The sequence below is a fragment of the Oncorhynchus masou genome, unplaced genomic scaffold, assembly GCF_036934945.1.
Source record: "Oncorhynchus masou masou isolate Uvic2021 unplaced genomic scaffold, UVic_Omas_1.1 unplaced_scaffold_747, whole genome shotgun sequence".
NCBI lineage: Eukaryota > Metazoa > Chordata > Actinopteri > Salmoniformes > Salmonidae > Oncorhynchus > Oncorhynchus masou.
The window spans coordinates 252,807-273,412 of NW_027013929.1; the positions used below are offsets into that span (position 1 = coordinate 252,807).

At 47.3% G+C, this 20,606-nt stretch overlaps 1 protein-coding gene across 4 annotated transcripts in view; it reads right to left on the minus strand.

Annotated features, from left to right (window-relative positions):
* LOC135537297 (dual specificity protein phosphatase 16-like) overlaps positions 1-9,124 on the minus strand; it is a 78,417-nt gene extending 69,293 nt beyond the window's left edge. For 3 of the 4 annotated variants that reach the window (XM_064963499.1, XM_064963496.1, XM_064963497.1), the window contains exon 1: positions 8,771-9,124. The gene's annotated coding sequence lies outside the window, so the exon portion shown is untranslated. Of the gene's footprint in view, positions 1-8,531; positions 8,715-8,770 lie in introns of those variants that run through there. The other variant, XM_064963498.1, reaches the window with a different exon arrangement.
* Positions 9,125-20,606: the final 11,482 nt, after the last annotated feature.

Below are 20,606 nucleotides of genomic sequence, written 5' to 3' on the forward strand. Positions count from 1 at the left end.
CAGACACTATTGGACCAGACACTACCATGTCTCCCTGCTGAGCTGAGACAGACACTATTGGACCAGACACGACCATGTCTCCCTGCTGAGCTGAGACAGACACTATTGGACCAGACACTACCATGTCTCCCTGCTGAGCTGAGAGACAATAAGACACTATTGGACCAGACACTACCATGTCTCCCTGCTGAGCTGAGACAGACACCATTGGACCAGACACTACCATGTCTCCCTGCTGGGCTGAGACAGACACTATTGGACCAGACACTACCATGTCTCCCTGCTGGGCTGAGAGACAATAAGACACTATTGGACCAGACACGACCATGTCTCCCTGCTGAGCTGAAACAGACACTATTGGACCAGACACTACCATGTCTCCCTGCTGAGCTGAGAGACAATAAGACACTATTGGACCAGACACTACCATGTTTCCCTGCTGAGCTGAGACAGACACTATTGGACCAGACACTACCATGTCTCCCTGCTGAGCTGAGACAGACACTATTGGACCAGACACTACCATGTCTCCCTGCTGAGCTGAGACAGACACCATTGGACCAGACACTACCATGTCTCCCTGCTGGGCTGAGACAGACACTATTGGACCAGACACTACCATGTCTCCCTGCTGGGCTGAGAGACAATAAGACACTATTGGACCAGACACTACCATGTTTCCCTGCTGAGCTGAGACAGACACTATTGGACCAGACACTACCATGTCTCCCTGCTGAGCTGAGACAGACACTATTGGACCAGACACGACCATGTCTCCCTGCTGAGCTGAGAGACAATAAGACACTATTGGACCAGACACTACCATGTCTCCCTGCTGAGCTGAGACAGACACTATTGGACCAGACACTACCATGTCTCCCTGCTGAGCTGAGACAGACACTATTGGACCAGACACTACCATGTCTCCCTGCTGGGCTGAGACAGACACTATTGGACCAGACACTACCATGTCTCCCTGCTGAGCTGAGAGACAATAAGACACTATTGGACCAGACACTACCATGTCTCCCTGCTGAGCTGAGACAGACACTATTGGACCAGACACTACCATGTCTCCCTGCTGAGCTGAGACAAACACTATTGGACCAGACACTACCATGTCTCCCTGCTGAGCTGAGACAGACACTTTTGGACCAGACACTACCATGTCTCCCTGCTGAGTTGAGACAGACACTATTGGACCAGACACTACCATGTCTCCCTGCTGAGCTGAGAGACAATAAGACACTATTGGACCAGACACTAGCATGTCTCCCTGCTGAGCTGAGACAGACACTATTGGACCAGACACTACCATGTCTCCCTGCTGAGCTGAGACAGACACTATTGGACCAGACACTACCATGTCTCCCTGCTGAGCTGAGACAGACACCATTGGACCAGACACTACCATGTCTCCCTGCTGAGCTGAGACAGACACTATTGGACCAGACACTACCATGTCTCCCTGCTGAGTTGAGACAGACACTATTGGACCAGACACTACCATGTCTCCCTGCTGAGCTGAGACAGACACCATTGGACCAGACACTACCATGTCTCCCTGCTGGGCTGAGACAGACACTATTGGACCAGACACTACCATGTCTCCCTGCTGAGCTGAGAGACAATAAGACACTATTGGACCAGACACTACCATGTCTCCCTGCTGAGCTGAGACAGACACTATTGGACCAGACACTACCATGTCTCCCTGCTGAGCTGAGACAGACACTATTGGACCAGACACTACCATGTCTCCCTGCTGGGCTGAGACAGACACCATTGGACCAGACACTACCATGTCTCCCTGCTGAGCTGAGAGAGACACTATTGGACCAGACACTACCATGTCTCCCTGCTGGACTGAGACAGACACTATTGGACCAGACACTACCATGTCTCCCTGCTGAGCTGAGACAGACACTATTGGACCAGACACTACCATGTCTCCCGGCTGGGCTGAGAGACAATAAGACACTATTGGACCAGACACTACCATGTCTCCCTGCTGGGCTGAGACAGACACTATTGGACCAGACACTACCATGTCTCCCGGCTGGGCTGAGAGACAATAAGACACTATTGGACCAGACACTACCATGTCTCCCTGCTGGGCTGAGACAGACACTATTGGACCAGACACTACCATGTCTCCCTGCTGAGCTGAGACAGACACTATTGGACCAGACACTACCATGTCTCCCTGCTGGGCTGAGAGACAATAAGACATACTTTAGGGGGGGGCTCTTCTATCCTCGTGGGGAACTACAATCCACAAAAGGCTCCACAAAGTCAGTAAAACATTATGACAATTCTCCCTCACGGGGACATTTCCACATCCCCATAAGGACAAAGGATATTTTAAGTTTAGGGTTTGGGGTTAGGGTTTGGGGTTAGGGGTTGGGGTTAGGGTTTGAGGTTAGGGGTTAGGGGTTAGGGTTCAGTTTAAGAGGGTTTCTGTTTATGTTGGTATCAAACCTTGGATTGCACTGGCCTATTGTAACTTTCTACCCTGTTCCTGTGTTGTACATCTGACCGGTCTGGAGAGGGTGGGAGAACATGAGAGACAGAGAGCTCTGAGAGGTCACCCATCACAGTTCATCAACAGGTCTGGAGAGGAGAACATGAGAGACAGAGAGCTCTGAGGGGTCACCCATCACAGTTCATCAACAGGTCTGGAGAGGAGAACATGAGAGACAGAGAGCTCTGAGAGGTCACCCATCACAGTTCATCAACAGGTCTGGAGAGGAGAACATGAGAGACAGAGAGCTCTGAGGGGTCACCCATCACAGTTCATCAACAGGTCTGGAGAGGAGAACATGAGAGACAGAGAGCTCTGAGAGGTCACCCATAACAGTTCATCAACAGGTCTGGAGAGGAGAACATGAGAGACAGAGAGCTCTGAGAGGTCACCCATAACAGTTCATCAACAGGTCTGGAGAGGAGAACATTCTGGAGAGGAGAACATGAGAGACAGAGAGCTCTGAGAGGTCACCCATCACAGTTCATCAACAGGTCTGGAGAGGAGAACATGAGAGAGAGAGAGCTCTGAGAGGTCACCCATAACAGTTCATCAACAGGTCTGGAGAGGAGAACATGAGAGACAGAGAGCTCTGAGAGGTCACCCATAACAGTTCATCAACAGGTCTGGAGAGGAGAACATTCTGGAGAGGAGAACATGAGAGACAGAGAGCTCTGAGAGGTCACCCATCACAGTTCATCAACAGGTCTGGAGAGGAGAACATGAGAGACAGAGAGCTCTGAGAGGTCACCCATCACAGTTCATCAACAGGTCTGGAGAGGAGAACATGAGAGAGAGAGAGCTCTGAGAGGTCACCCATAACAGTTCATCAACAGGTCTGGAGAGGAGAACATGAGAGACAGAGAGCTCTGAGAGGTCACCCATAACAGTTCATCAACAGGTCTGGAGAGGGTGGGTAGTTTTACATTCAAGAAGCTGACGTTTTGGGAAACATGAGGTGTCTAAAATGTGGAAGTAGTAAAGTTGTGTTTGTAGGATGTTGCTGGGTTCCTTATTCTGGACAGGAATGATGTTCAGTTACCAGACACAGCTGGTTGTTGTCAACGACCTCTGACCTCCGTATACTTCCACTTCTCTAATCAATGGAAACAGTCCATCCAAACGTCCTGATGGCATTTGGTGGAACAATGAACACACTCAGTATAATACATCTCTGGAACCTCCCAAAGACACCTCTCTGTCCTCCTGTCCAATACGACATGTACATACATACATACATACAGAGACAGACAGACATACATACAGAGACAGACAGACATACATACAGAGACAGAGACATACATACATACAGAGACAGACAGACAGACATACATACAGAGACAGACATACATACACAGACATACATACACAGAGACAGAGACAGAGACAGAGAGAGACACAGACAGACAGAGTATGTTGGTTGGTGATGTCATCATGGTGATGTCATGGAGACTGCTGAATGGAATGCCAGCATCACCTCTCAGACCCAGCTGTGTTTATGAGCTCCTACCAGCATCACCTCTCAGACCCAGCTGTGTTTATGAGCTCCTACCAGCATCACCTCTCAGACCCAGCTGTGTTTATGAGCTCCTACCAGCATCACCTCTCAGACCCAGCTGTGTTATTGAGCTCCTACCAGCATCACCTCTCAGACCCAGCTGTGTTTATGAGCTCCTACCAGCATCACCTCTCAGACCCAGCTGTGTTTATGAGCTCCTACCAGCATCACCTCTCAGACCCAGCTGTGTTTATGAGCTCCTACCAGCATCACCTCTCAGACCCAGCTGTGTTTATGAGCTCCTACCAGCATCACCTCTCAGACCCAGCTGTGCTGCTAGCTTAATGTTAAAGTTTGTACTCATCTGAGACCTATGGCTAGCATATACACTGCTCAAAAAAATAAAGGGAACACTAAAATAACACATCCTAGATCTGAATGAATGAAATATTCTTATTAAATACTTTTTTCTTTACATAGTTGAATGTGCTGACAACAAAATCACACAAAAATGATCAATGGAAATCAAATGTATCAACCCATGGAGGTCTGGATTGGGAGTCACATTCAAAATTAAAGTGGAAAACCACACTACAGGCTGATCCAACTTTGATATAATGTCCTTAAAACAAGTCAAAATGAGGCTCAGTAGTGTGTGTGGCCTCCACGTGCCTGTATGACCTCCCTACAACGCCTGGGCATGCTCCTGATGAGGTGGCGGATGGTCTCCTGAGGGATCTCCTCCCAGAACTGGACTAAAGCATCCGCCAACTCCTGGACAGTCTGTGGTGCAATGTGGTGTTGGTGGATGGAGCGAGACATGATGTCCCAGATGTGCTCAATTGGATTCAGGTCTGGGGAACGGGCGGGCCAGTCCATAGCATCAATGCCTTCCTCTTGCAGGAACTGCTGACACACTCCAGCCACATGAGGTCTAGCATTGTCTTGCATTAGGAGGAACCCAGGGCCAACCGCACCAGCATATGGTCTCACAAGGGGTCTGAGGATCTCATCTCAGTACCGAATGGCAGTCAGGCTACCTCTGGCGAGCACACGGAGGGCTGTGCGGCTCACCAAAGAAATGCCACCCCACATCATGACTGACCCGCCGCCAAACCGGTCATGCTGGAGGATGTTGCAGGCAGCAGAACGTTCTCCACAGCATCTCCAGACTCTGTCACGTGCTCAGTGTGAACCTGCTTTCATCTGTGAAGAGCACAGGGCGCCTGTGGCGAATTTGCCAATCTTGGTGTTCTCGGGCAAATGCCAAACGTCCTGCACGGTGTTGGGCTGTAAGCACAACCCCCACCTGTGGACGTCGGGCCCTCATACCACCCTCATGGAGTCTGCTCTAACAGTCAGAAACAGACACATGCAAATTTGTGGCCTGTTGGAGGTCATTTTGCAGGGCTCTGGCAGTGCTCCTCCTGCTCCTCCTTGCACAAAGGCAGAGGTAGCGGTCTTGCTGCTGGGTTGTTGCCCTCCTACAGCCTCCTCCACATCTCCTGATGTACTGGCCTGTCTCCTGGTAGCGCCGCCATGCTCTGGACACTACGCTGACAGACACAGCAAACCTTCTTGCCACAGCTCGCATTGATGTGCCATCCTGGATGAGCTGCACTACCTGAGCCACTTGTGTGGGTTGTAGACTCCGTCTCATGCTACCACTAGAGTGAAAGCACCGCCAGCTTTCAAAAGTGACCAAAACATCAGCCAGGAAGCATAGGAACTGAGAAGTGGTATGTGGTTACCACCTCCAGAACCACTCCTTTATTGGGGGTGTCTTGCTAATTGCCTATAATTTCCACCTGTTGTCTATTCTATTTGCACAACAGCATGTGAAATTTATTGTCAATCAGTGTTGCTTCCTAAGTGGACAGTTTGATTTCACAGAAGTGTGATTGACTTGGAGTTACATTGTGTTGTTTAAGTGTTTATTTTTTTGAGCAGTGTCGTAATGTAGAACAGAGATGACTAGTATATAATAATGTAGAACAGAGATGACTAGTATATAGTAGTGTAGAACAGAGATGACTAGTATATAGTAATGTAGAACAGAGATGACTACAGCTAGTATATAGTAATGTAGAACAGAGATGACTATAGCTAGTATATAGTAATGTAGAACAGAGATGACTAGTATATAGTAATGTAGAACAGAGATGACTAGTATATAGTAATGTAGAACAGAGATGACTAGTATATAGTAATGTAGACAGAGATGACTAGTATATAATAATGTAGAACAGAGATGACTAGTATATAGTAATGTAGAACAGAGATGACTAGTATATAGTAATGTAGAACAGAGATGACTTGTATATAATAATGTAGAACAGAGATGACTATGACTAGTATATAGTAATGTAGAACAGAGATGACTAGTATATAATAATGTAGAACAGAGATGACTAGTATATAATAATGTAGAACAGAGATGACTAGTATATAGTAATGTAGAACAGAGATGACTAGTATATAGTAATGTAGAACAGAGATGACTATGACTAGTATATAGTAATGTAGAACAGAGATGACTAGTATATAATAATGTAGAACAGAGATGACTGACTAGTATATAGTAATGTAGAACAGAGATGACTAGTATATAGTAATGTAGAACAGAGATGACTAGTATATAATAATGTAGAACAGAGATGACTAGTATATAGTAACGTAGAACAGAGATGACTAGTATATAGTAATGTAGAACAGAGTTGACTAGTATATAGTAATGTAGAACAGAGTTGACTAGTATATAGTAATGTAGAACAGAGATGACTAGTATATAGTAATGTAGAACAGAGATGACTAGTATATAGTAATGTAGAACAGAGATGACTAGTATATAGTAATGTAGAACAGAGATGACTAGTATATAGTAATGTAGAACAGAGATGACTATGACTAGTATATAGTAATGTAGAACAGAGATGACTAGTATATAATAATGTAGAACAGAGATGACTGACTAGTATATAGTAATGTAGAACAGAGATGACTAGTATATAGTAATGTAGAACAGAGATGACTAGTATATAGTAATGTAGAACAGAGATGACTAGTATATAGTAATGTAGAACAGAGATGACTAGTATATAGTAATGTAGAACAGAGATGACTAGTATATAATAATGTAGAACAGAGATGACTAGTATATAATAATGTAGAACAGAGATGACTAGTATATAATAATGTAGAACAGAGATGACTAGTATATAGTAATGTAGAACAGAGATGACTAGTATATAGTAATGTAGAACAGAGATGACTAGTATATAGTAATGTAGAATAGAGATGACTAGTATATAGTAATGTAGAACAGAGATGACTAGTATATAGTAATGTAGAACAGAGATGACTAGTATATAGTAATGTAGAACAGAGATGACTAGTATATAGTAATGTAGAACAGAGATGACTTGTATATAGTAATGTAGAACAGAGATGACTTGTATATAATAATGTAGAACAGAGATGACTAGTATATAGTAATATAGAACAGAGATGACTTGTATATAATAATGTAGAACAGAGATGACTAGTATATAATAATGTAGAACAGAGATGACTAGTATATAGTAATGTAGAACAGAGATGACTTGTATATAATAATGTAGAACAGAGTTTTTTTTTAAAGCAGCCTTTGAGCATGGTGAAGTGATATAGAATGTTGTTATCAATTTATTTATTCATTACACTTTGGGTGGTGTATCAATACACTCAGTCACTACAAAGACACAGGCTTCCTTCCGAACTCAGTTGCCAGAGAGGAAGGAAACTGCTCATGGATTTTTAATATTTTCACATTATGGGGTATTGTGTGTCGATGGGTGAGACAACAAATCAATTTAAGAAATGTTGAATTCAGTCTGTAACACAACAAAATGTGGAATAAGTCAAGGGGTATGAACACTTTCTGAAGGCCCTGTATATTTTTACAAAACTAAACTGTCTCTTGATAACATTCACCTGCTATACTTCCCAGGTAACTAACCCCCTACCAGCCCAGCCTTGGGCCAGGTGTGGATGTATGTAAATACCTTTCTCGTGTTCATTCTTCTTTTCCAAGGACAATTCTAATGCCAAGTGAGAAAAGTAGACCATCCCATAATAACCCCGACATGTCATTATACCATGGAAATAACGGCTCCTCCTCCAGTGTTATCAAACAGTGTGTGAGTTTGTGACCGTGTTTAACTGTGACTAAATTACGATGCATCTCTTTATTCACATTCATATCTCTCGACAACCCCCCGACGAGGACGAGACTATTTAACACAGTTTCCTTCTGGTCCAATATAAATGTTAGGTCTACTAGGATGACGTTATAAGATCACTCACATTACATGTCTGGGCCTAATGGTTTTTACAAGACCGATCGATTGCTATAATTATTTAAATTGATTACTTAGCACTTTTGAGATAAACCGGTAGCTCGATTTTGAACATTTCCCCTCTAACTTCTAGACTGTCACTTTGCTTAGGATGGGTAACTAGTCTACTAACCTTCCTAATCGCCAACAATGTTCTACCTAGGTGACATCAAATGTGGAGTCGGGCCGTTTCGGTCGAACATTAGGACTGATCTCCAATTCTTATTTCTAGTAAAAGTCGCCTGGTACAGTGTCGTACATTATGTTACTTTCTGCTCTCCCGGTTCAACTCACATGGGAAACTCCGTAATTTACAAGGCCCGGTTGCGATACACTCGCTTCGTCATTTATAGAAATTTCGGGGAAACTTACCGTTAGAGAAGTCGCTGTCAGAAAGCGCCGTTTAACATCATCGACATCTATTATCAGGTTAAAGTTGTTGTAAACTCGGGTTAATGAAGAGTAAAAGAGAAGAAAACTACAAAAATCTATGAGATGAAAAAGATTCGCTGGTTAGTAAACTTCAACCATAGAGGATGAGGTCATTGAGATAAAAATAAAAGGTTGGCGTCATTTGAAACCAACTCCTAATGAACAAGCGGCCTTAAAGGCACAAAACCCATCTATAAAACCACCATCTCGCTGCTGACTTTATAGAGTTAATAACTTATTATCGAGTTAGGTAGCCAGTGTCATATATACTCACATAGAAAACCCATAAGTTATTACGCACTTTATAACTTTGAGGACGTTTGAATGAGGGGGCGGGGCGTCGAAGCACCAGTAGTCTAATGAGCTGCAAACAAACTGTGACTGTGATTGGACTAGAGCCAAGTTCCTCCTGCTGGCTAGATGCCCTTTAACCCTTCATATGACGAGAGCCAAGTTCCTCCTGCTGGCTAGATGCCCTTTAACCCTTCATATGACTAGAGCCAAGTTAGTCCTGCTGGCTAGATGCTCTTCATATGACTAGAGCCAAGTTAGTCCTGCTAGCTAGATGCCTTTTAACCCTTCATATGACTAGAGCCAAGTTAGTCCTGCTAGCTAGATGCCTTTTAACCCTTCATATGACTAGAGCCAAGTTAGTCCTGCTAGCTAGATGCTCTTCATATGACTAGAGCCAAGTTAGTCCTGCTAGCTAGATGCTCTTCATATGACTAGAGCCAAGTTAGTCCTGCTGGCTAGATGCCCTTCAACCCTTCATATGACTGGTTCCTTAATTCTAGTAGTTCTTCTATGTCTCTGTCCCCAAGAACAGGTACATGGGCTGGGCTGAGCAGCTATCTAACATATCAAGTGAATCACTGCGGTGTTTGACGTAAAAAAACATATCATCTCGATCCACAACAAACATCAACCGGCTGGGTCAGGATCATAATCGGTTGGATATCTGTGTTTATTGGGCCACAGGCTAATTATTGATTTCCACAACAAACATCAACCGGCTGGGTCGGGATCATAATCGGTTGGATATCTGTGTTTATTGGGCCACAGGCTAATTATTGATTTCCTTCCAAGTCAGTATATTGTTTTGATATCATGCTGTGTGCTGTGGTTACCCCAAACACCTAGACACAGTATGGTAACCCCAAACACCTGGACACAGTGTGGTGTGGTAACCCCAAACACCTGGACACAGTGTGGTGTGGTAACCCGAACACCTGGACACAGTGTGGTGTGGTAACCCGAACACCTGGACACAGTGTGGTGTGGTTACCCCAAACACCTGGACACAGTGTGGTGTGGTAACCCCAAACACCTGGACACAGTGTGGTGTGGTAACCCCAAACACCTGGACACAGTGTGGTGTGGTAACCCCAAACACCTGGACACAGTGTGGTGTGGTAACCCCAAACACCTGGACACAGTGTGGTGTGGTAACCCCAAACACCTGGACACAGTGTGGTGTGGTTACCCCAAACACCTGGACACAGTGTGGTGTGGTAACCCCAAACACCTGGACACAGTGTGGTGTGGTTACCCCAAACACCTGGACACAGTGTGCTGTGGTTACCCCAAACACCTGGACACAGTGTGGTGTGGTAACCCCAAACACCTGGACACAGTGTGGTGTGGTAACCCCAAACACCTGGACACAGTGTGGTGTGGTAACCCCAAACACCTGGACACAGTGTGGTGTGGTTACCCCAAACACCTGGACACAGTGTGCTGTGGTTACCCCAAACACCTGGACACAGTGTGCTGTGGTTACCCCAAACACCTGGACACAGTGTGGTGTGGTAACCCCAAACACCTAGACACAGTATGGTGTGGTAACCCCAAACACCTAGACACAGTGTGGTGTGGTAACCCCAAACACCTAGACACAGTATGGTAACCCCAAACACCTAGACACAGTGTGGTGTGGTAACCCCAAACACCTAGACACAGTGTGGTGTGTTAACCCCAAACACCTTGACACAGTGTGGTGTGGTGTGGTAACCCCAAACACCTAGACACAGTGTGGTGTGGTGTGGTGTGGTAACCCCAAACACTTGGACACAGTGTGGTGTGGTAACCCCAAACACATAGACACAGTGTGGTAACCCCAAACACCTAGACACAGTGTGGTAACCCCAAACACCTAGACACAGTGTGGTGTGGTGTGGTAACCCCAAACACCTGTACACAGTGTGGTGTGGTGTGGTAACCCCAAACACCTGTACAAAGTGTGGTGTGGTAACCCCAAACACCTAGACACAGTGTGATGTGGTAATCCCAAACACCTTGACACAGTGTGGTGTGGTAACCCCAAACACCTTGACACAGTGTGGTGTGGTAACCCCAAACACCTAGACACAGTGTGGTGTGGTAACCCCAAACACCTAGACACAGTGTGGTGTGGTAACCCCAAACACCTAGACACAGTGTGGTAACCCCAAACACCTAGACCCAGTGTGGTGTGGTAACCCCAAACACCTAGACACAGTGTGGTAACCCCAAACACCTAGACCCAGTGTGGTGTGGTAACCCCAAACACCTGGAAACAGTGTGGTGTGGTAACCACAAACACCTAGACACAGTATGGTGTGGTAACCACAAACACCTTGACACAGTGTGGTAACCCCAAACACCTAGACACAGTGTGGTGTGGTAACCCCAAACACCGAGACACAGTATGGTGTGGTAACCCCAAACACCTGGACACAGTGTGGTGTGGTATGGTAACCCCAAACACCTGGACACAGTGTGGTGTGGTTACCCCAAACACCTAGACACAGTGTGGTGTGGTAACCCCAAACACCTAGACACAGTGTGGTGTGGTGTGGTAACCCCAAACACCTTGACACAGTGTGGTGTGGTATGGTAACCCCAAACACCTAGACACAGTATGATGTGGTAACCCCAAACACCTTGACACAGTGTGGTGTGGTGTGGTAACCCCAAACACCTTGACACAGTGTGGTGTGGTGTGGTAACCCCAAACACCTTGACACAGTGTGGTGTGGTATGGTAACCCCAAACACCTAGACACAGTATGGTGTGGTAACCCCAAACACCTAGACACAGTATGGTGTGGTAACCCCAAATACCTGGACACAGTGTGGTGTGGTAACCCCAAACACCTTGACACAGTGTGGTGTGGTAACCCCAAACACCTAGACACAGTATGGTGTGGTAATCCCAAACACCTAGACACAGTGTGGTGTGGTAACCCCAAACACCTGGACACAGTATGGTGTGGTAACCCCAAACACCTAGACACAGTATGGTGTGGTAACCCCAAACACCTAGACACAGTGTGGTGTGGTAACCCTAAACACCTAGACACAGTGTGGTGTGGTGTGGTAACCCCAAACACCTAGACACAGTGTGGTGTGGTGTGGTAACCCCAAACACCTAGACACAGTGTGGTGTGGTGTGGTAACCCCAAACACCTGTACACAGTGTGGTGTGGTGTGGTAACCCCAAACACCTGTACAAAGTGTGGTGTGGTAACCCCAAACACCTAGACACAGTGTGATGTGGTAATCCCAAACACCTTGACACAGTGTGGTGTGGTAACCCCAAACACCTTGACACAGTGTGGTGTGGTAACCCCAAACACCTAGACCCAGTGTGGTGTGGTAACCACAAACACCTAGACACAGTATGGTGTGGTAACCACAAACACCTTGACACAGTGTGGTAACCCCAAACACTTAGACACAGTGTGGTGTGGTAACCCCAAACACCGAGACACAGTATGGTGTGGTAACCCCAAACACCTGGACACAGTGTGGTGTGGTGTGGTAACCCCAAACACCTGGACACAGTGTGGTGTGGTAACCCCAAACACCTAGACACAGTATGGTGTGGTAACCCCAAACACCTAGACACAGTGTGGTGTGGTAACCCCAAACACCTAGACACAGTATGGTGTGGTAACCCCAAACACCTAGACACAGTGTGGTGTGGTAACCCCAAACACCTAGACACAGCATGGTGTGGTAACCCCAAACACCTGGACACAGTGTGGTGTGGTGTGGTAACCCCAAACACCTGGACACAGTGTAGTGTGGTAACCCCAAACACCTAGACACAGTGTGGTGTGGTAACCCCAAACACCTAGACACAGTGTGGTGTGGTGTGGTAACCCCAAACACCTGGACACAGTGTGGTGTGGTGTGGTAACCCCAAACACCTGGACACAGTGTAGTGTGGTAACCCCAAACACCTAGACACAGTGTGGTAACCCCAAACACCTAGACCCAGTGTGGTGTGGTAACCCCAAACACCTGGAAACAGTGTGGTGTGGTAACCACAAACACCTAGACACAGTATGGTGTGGTAACCACAAACACCTTGACACAGTGTGGTAACCCCAAACACCTAGACACAGTGTGGTGTGGTAACCCCAAACACCGAGACACAGTATGGTGTGGTAACCCCAAACACCTGGACACAGTGTGGTGTGGTATGGTAACCCCAAACACCTGGACACAGTGTGGTGTGGTTACCCCAAACACCTAGACACAGTGTGGTGTGGTAACCCCAAACACCTAGACACAGTGTGGTGTGGTGTGGTAACCCCAAACACCTTGACACAGTGTGGTGGTATGGTAACCCCAAACACCTAGACACAGTATGATGTGGTAACCCCAAACACCTTGACACAGTGTGGTGTGGTGTGGTAACCCCAAACACCTTGACACAGTGTGGTGTGGTGTGGTAACCCCAAACACCTTGACACAGTGTGGTGTGGTATGGTAACCCCAAACACCTAGACACAGTATGGTGTGGTAACCCCAAACACCTAGACACAGTATGGTGTGGTAACCCCAAATACCTGGACACAGTGTGGTGTGGTAACCCCAAACACCTTGACACAGTGTGGTGTGGTAACCCCAAACACCTAGACACAGTATGGTGTGGTAATCCCAAACACCTAGACACAGTGTGGTGTGGTAACCCCAAACACCTGGACACAGTATGGTGTGGTAACCCCAAACACCTAGACACAGTATGGTGTGGTAACCCCAAACACCTAGACACAGTGTGGTGTGGTAACCCTAAACACCTAGACACAGTGTGGTGTGGTGTGGTAACCCCAAACACCTAGACACAGTGTGGTGTGGTGTGGTAACCCCAAACACCTAGACACAGTGTGGTGTGGTGTGGTAACCCCAAACACCTGTACACAGTGTGGTGTGGTGTGGTAACCCCAAACACCTGTACAAAGTGTGGTGTGGTAACCCCAAACACCTAGACACAGTGTGATGTGGTAATCCCAAACACCTTGACACAGTGTGGTGTGGTAACCCCAAACACCTTGACACAGTGTGGTGTGGTAACCCCAAACACCTAGACCCAGTGTGGTGTGGTAACCACAAACACCTAGACACAGTATGGTGTGGTAACCACAAACACCTTGACACAGTGTGGTAACCCCAAACACTTAGACACAGTGTGGTGTGGTAACCCCAAACACCGAGACACAGTATGGTGTGGTAACCCCAAACACCTGGACACAGTGTGGTGTGGTGTGGTAACCCCAAACACCTGGACACAGTGTGGTGTGGTAACCCCAAACACCTAGACACAGTATGGTGTGGTAACCCCAAACACCTAGACACAGTGTGGTGTGGTAACCCCAAACACCTAGACACAGTATGGTGTGGTAACCCCAAACACCTAGACACAGTGTGGTGTGGTAACCCCAAACACCTAGACACAGCATGGTGTGGTAACCCCAAACACCTGGACACAGTGTGGTGTGGTGTGGTAACCCCAAACACCTGGACACAGTGTAGTGTGGTAACCCCAAACACCTAGACACAGTGTGGTGTGGTAACCCCAAACACCTAGACACAGTGTGGTGTGGTGTGGTAACCCCAAACACCTGGACACAGTGTGGTGTGGTGTGGTAACCCCAAACACCTGGACACAGTGTAGTGTGGTAACCCCAAACACCTAGACACAGTATGGTGTGGTAACCCCAAACACCTAGACACAGTGTGGTGTGGTAACCCCAAACACCTAGACACAGCATGGTGTGGTAACCCCAAACACCTGGACACAGTGTGGTGTGGTGTGGTAACCCCAAACACCTGGACACAGTGTAGTGTGGTAACCCCAAACACCTAGACACAGTGTGGTGTGGTAACCCCAAACACCTAGACACAGTATGATGTGGTAACCCCAAACACCTTGACACAGTGTGGTGTGGTAACCCCAAACACCTTGACACAGTGTGGTGTGGTGTGGTAACCCCAAACACCTTGACACAGTGTGGTGTGGTGTGGTAACCCCAAACACCTTGACACAGTGTGGTGTGGTAACCCCAAACACCTGGACACAGTATGGTGATGTGTGGTAACCCCAAATACCTGGACACAGTGTGGTGTGGTCACCCCAAACACCTTGACACAGTGTGGATTGGTAACCCCAAACACCTAGACACAGTATGGTGTGGTAACCCCAAACACCTGGACACAGTATGGTGATGTGTGGTAACCCCAAATACCTGGACACAGTGTGGTGTGGTAACCCCAAACACCTTGACACAGTGTGGTGTGGTAACCCCAAACACCTAGACACAGTATGGTGTGGTAACCCCAAACACCTAGACACAGTGTGGTGTGGTAACCCCAAACACCTGGACACAGTATGGTGTGGTAACCCCAAACACCTAGACACAGTATGGTGTGGTAACCCCAAACACCTAGACACAGTGTGGTGTGGTAACCCCAAACACCTAGACACAGTGTGGTGTGGTGTGGTAACCCCAAACACCATGACACAGTGTGATGTGGTAACCCCAAACACCTTGACACAGTGTGATGTGGTAACCCCAAACACCTAGACACAGTGTGGTAACCCCAAACACCTAGACACAGTGTGGTGTGGTAACCCCAAACACCTAGACACAGTATGGTGTGGTGTGGTAACCCCAAACACCTGGACACAGTGTGGTGTGGTGTGGTAACCCCAAACACCTGGACACAGTGTGGTGTGGTAACCCCAAACACCTTGACACAGTATGGTGTGGTAACCCCAAACACCTTGACACAGTATGGTGTGGTACCCCCAAACACCTGGACACAGTGTGGTGTGGTTTGGTAACCCCAAACACCTGGACACAGTGTGGTGTGGTAACCCCAAACACCTGGACACAGTGTGGTGTGGTAACCCCAAACACCTTGACACAGTGTGGTGTGGTAACCCCAAACACCTAGACACAGTATGGTGTGGTAACCCCAAACACCTGGATACAGTGTGGTGTGGTAACCCCAAACACCTGGACACAGTGTGGTGTGGTAACCCCAAACACCTGGACACAGTATGGTGTGGTAACCCCAAACACCTGGACACAGTGTGGTGTGGTAACCCCAAACACCTTGACACAGTGTGGTGTGGTAACCCCAAACACCTGGACACAGTATGGTGTGGTAACCCCAAACACCTGGACTCAGTGTGGTGTGGTGTGGTAACCCCAAACACCTGGACACAGTGTGGTGTGGTAACCCCAAACACCTAGACACAGTGTGGTGTGGTAACCCCAAACACCTAGACACAGTATGGTGTGGTAACCCCAAACACCTAGACACAGTATGGTGTGGTAACCCCAAACACCTGGACACAGTATGGTGATGTGTGGTAACCCCAAACACCTTGAAACAGTGTGGTGTGGTCACCCCAAACACCTTGACACAGTGTGGATTGGTAACCCCAAACACCTAGACACAGTATGGTGTGGTAACCCCAAACACCTGGACACAGTGTGGTGTGGTAACCCCAAACACCTTGACACAGTATGGTGTGGTAACCCCAAACACCTGGACACAGTATGGTGATGTGTGGTAACCCCAAACACCTTGAAACAGTGTGGTGTGGTCACCCCAAACACCTTGACACAGTGTGGTGTGGTAACCCCAAACACCTAGACACAGTATGGTGTGGTAACCCCAAACACCTGGACACAGTATGGTGTGGTAACCCCAAACACCTGTACACAGTGTGGTGTGGTAACCCCAAACACCTGGACACAGTATGGTGTGGTATGGTAACCCCAAACACCTAGACACAGCATGGTGTGGTAACCCCAAACACCTTGACACAGTGTGGTGTGGTGTGGTAACCTTTCATCCCCAAACAGCTCCATGGTAGGGTTACGAAACCTACATCTGGTGTGGTAACCCCAAACAGCTCCATGGTAGGGTTACGAAACCTACATCTGGTGTGGTAACCCCAAACAGCTCCATGGTAGGGTTACGAAACCTACATCCTGTGTGGTAACCCCAAACAGCTCCATGGTAGGGTTACGAAACCTACATCTGGTGTGGTAACCCCAAACAGCTCCATGGTAGGGTTACGAAACCTACATGTGGTGTGGTAACCCCAAACAGCTCCATGGTAGGGTTACGAAACCTACATGTGGTGTGGTAACCCCAAACAGCTCCATGGTAGGGTTACGAAACCTACATGTGGTGTGGTAACCCCAAACAGCTCCATGGTAGGGTTACGAAACCTACATGTGGTGTGGTAACCCCAAACAGCTCCATGGTAGGGTTACGAAACCTACATGTGGTGTGGTAACCCCAAACAGCTCCATGGTAGGGTTACGAAACCTACATGTGGTGTGGTAACCCCAAACAGCTCCATGGTAGGGTTACGAAACCTACATGTGGTGTGGTAACCCCAAACAGCTCCATGGTAGGGTTACGAAACCTACATGTGGTGTGGTAACCCCAAACAGCTCCATGGTAGGGTTACGAAACCTACATGTGGTGTGGTAACCCCAAACTGCTCCATGGTAGGGTTACGAAACCTACATGTGGTGTGGTAACCCCAAACAGCTCCATGGTAGGGTTACGAAACCTACATGTGGTGTGGTAACCCCAAACAGCTTCATGGTAGGGTTACGAAACCTACATGTGGTGTGGTAACCCCAAACAGCTCCATGGTAGGGTTACGAAACCTACATGTGGTGTGGTAACCCCAAACAGCTCCATGGTAGGGTTACGAAACCTACATGTGGTGTGGTAACCCCAAACAGCTCCATGGTAGGGTTACGAAACCTACATGTGGTGTGGTAACCCCAAACAGCTCCATGGTAGGGTTACGAAACCTACATGTGGTGTGGTAACCCCAAACAGCTCCATGGTAGAGTTACGAAACCTACATGTGGTGTGGTAACCCCAAACTGCTCCATGGTAGGGTTACGAAACCTACATGTGGTGTGGTAACCCCAAACAGCTCCATGGTAGGGTTACGAAACCTACATGTGGTGTGGTAACCCCAAACAGCTCCATGGTAGGGTTACGAAACCTACATGTTAGTGCAAGGTCCATTTAATGACATCACACGGTATTTCAGGTGGCCTTCCATCCAGGGCAATGTATCTGCCCCCAAAAGACCTAAAGATTATTCAGGCTTCTGTAGGCCAGAGATATGTTGTGTTTTGTTTCCAGAGGCCTCTGCTGAATACCCAGATTTAGATTTGGGTGTCATTGGTTGACTTTATCAGAAAACACTGCAGTGGGCTCAGATATACAGTAAACTGCTCTGTAGCTCAGATATACAGTAAGCTGCTCTGTAGCTCAGATATACAGTAAACTGCTCTGTTGGCTCAGATATACAGTAAGCTGCTCTGTGGCTCAGATATACAGTAAACTGCTCTGTTGGCTCAGATATACAGTAAACTGCTCTGTAGCTCAGATATACAGTAAACTGCTCTGTAGCTCAGATATACAGTAAACTGCTCTGTGGCTCAGATATACAGTAAGCTGCTCTGTAGCTCAGATATACAGTAAGCTGCTCTGTAGCTCAGATATACAGTAAGCTGCTCTGTAGCTCAGATATACAGTAAGCTGCTCTGTAGCTCAGATATACAGTAAACTGCTCTGTTGGCTCAGATATACAGTAAACTGCTCTGTAGCTCAGATATACAGTAAACTGCTCTGTTGGCTCAGATATACAGTAAACTGCTCTGTGGGCTCAGATATACAGTAAACTGCTCTGTAGCTCAGATATACAGTAAACTGCTCTGTAGCTCAGATATACAGTAAACTGCTCTGTGGCCCAGATATACAGTAAACTGCTCTGTGGCTCAGATATACAGTAAGCTGCTCTGTAGCTCAAATATACAGTAAACTGCTCTGTGGCTCAGATATACAGTAAGCTGCTCTGTAGCTCAGATATACAGTAAACTGCTCTGTAGCTCAGATATACAGTAAACTGCTCTGTGGCTCAGATATACAGTAAACTGCTCTGTGGCTCAGATATACAGTAAGCTGCTCTGTAGCTCAGATATACAGTAAACTGCTCTGTAGCTCAGATATACAGTAAACTGCTCTGTGGCTCAGATATACAGTAAACTGCTCTGTGGCTCAGATATAGGCTATATCCCACATGGCACCCTATGCCCTATGGGTCCTGGTGGAATGTGTGAACTATATAGGGAATAGGGTGCCATCTGGCACTCACCCATATAGTAGGCTGCTCTGGCTTCGATGGGTGAACAAAGCTCATTGTTTCTCATTGATGGGTGACACTGCCTCCAACACAAAGGGGAGATTAGGGGTCTGTCCTTACATCCTGGTATTCAACACCCGGGTCGGCCCGCTGCAAAACAACATCAAACGACATCCTATTCCTTATATAGTGTTCTACTGTCGAAGAGGGCCGATAGGGCACTTACGTAGGGAATGGGGTTCCATTTGGGATGCAGTACACATGTCCAGGTGCCCCACTGTACTTGGCAGCCAGGCCCCTCAGTCTTCAGCTCCCCAGGCCCCAGGCACTATGACATGAACGCATTGTCCGTACACTACCATCAAGCTGGAAAAGGGACACAGACAAATTCATTGCAAGGTGAAAGAGAGCGAGAGAGAGATGACACTTTCCATATTGAGGGAGTTTCACCGTCCGTGACTAGATAATAGCAACGGGCAGGTGCCAACTGGAAGAAAACCTGTCGTATTACGACATCTACATGTCTGATTTAGAAAACACCTCAAAGTGCTCCGTATAGTTACTCTGACGACGGCATCATGGTCCTCCTGTCTGCAGTTCTAATCATCAGTCTCAGCGGTGTAAACAACCTGGAATCGGGCCAACACCGACAGGGCCACTAAATTATATTTCTTCATTATAATCACGGAATGAGGACATGTGATTTGCAATGACTATTATGCTTCACCCTGGTTAACCCAGAACCCTAGCCCTGCTGCCCTGCCCCAGACTCATTATTAACCCAGAACCATAGCCCTGCCCCAGACTCATTATTAACCCAGAACCATAGCCCTGCCCCAGACTCATTATTAACCCAGAACCATAGCCCTGCCCCAGACTCATTATTAACCCAGAACCATAGCCCTGCCCCAGACTCATTATTAACCCAGAACCATAGCCCTGCTGCCCTGCCCCAGGCTCATTATTAACCCAGAACCATAGCCCTGCCCCAGACTCATTATTAACCCAGAACCATAGCCCTGCCCCAGACTCATTATTAACCCAGAACCATAGCCCTGCCCCAGGCTCATTATTAACCCAGAACCATAGCCCTGCTGCCCTGCCCCAGACTCACTATTAACCCAGAACCATAGCCCTGCTGCCCTGCCCCAGACTCATTATTAACCCAGAACCATAGCCCTGCTGCCCTGCCCCAGATTCATTATTAACCCAGAACCATAGCCCTGCTGCCCTGCCCCGGACTCATTATTAACCGAGAACCATAGCCCTGCTGCCCTGCCCCAGACTCATTATTAACCCAGAACCATAGCCC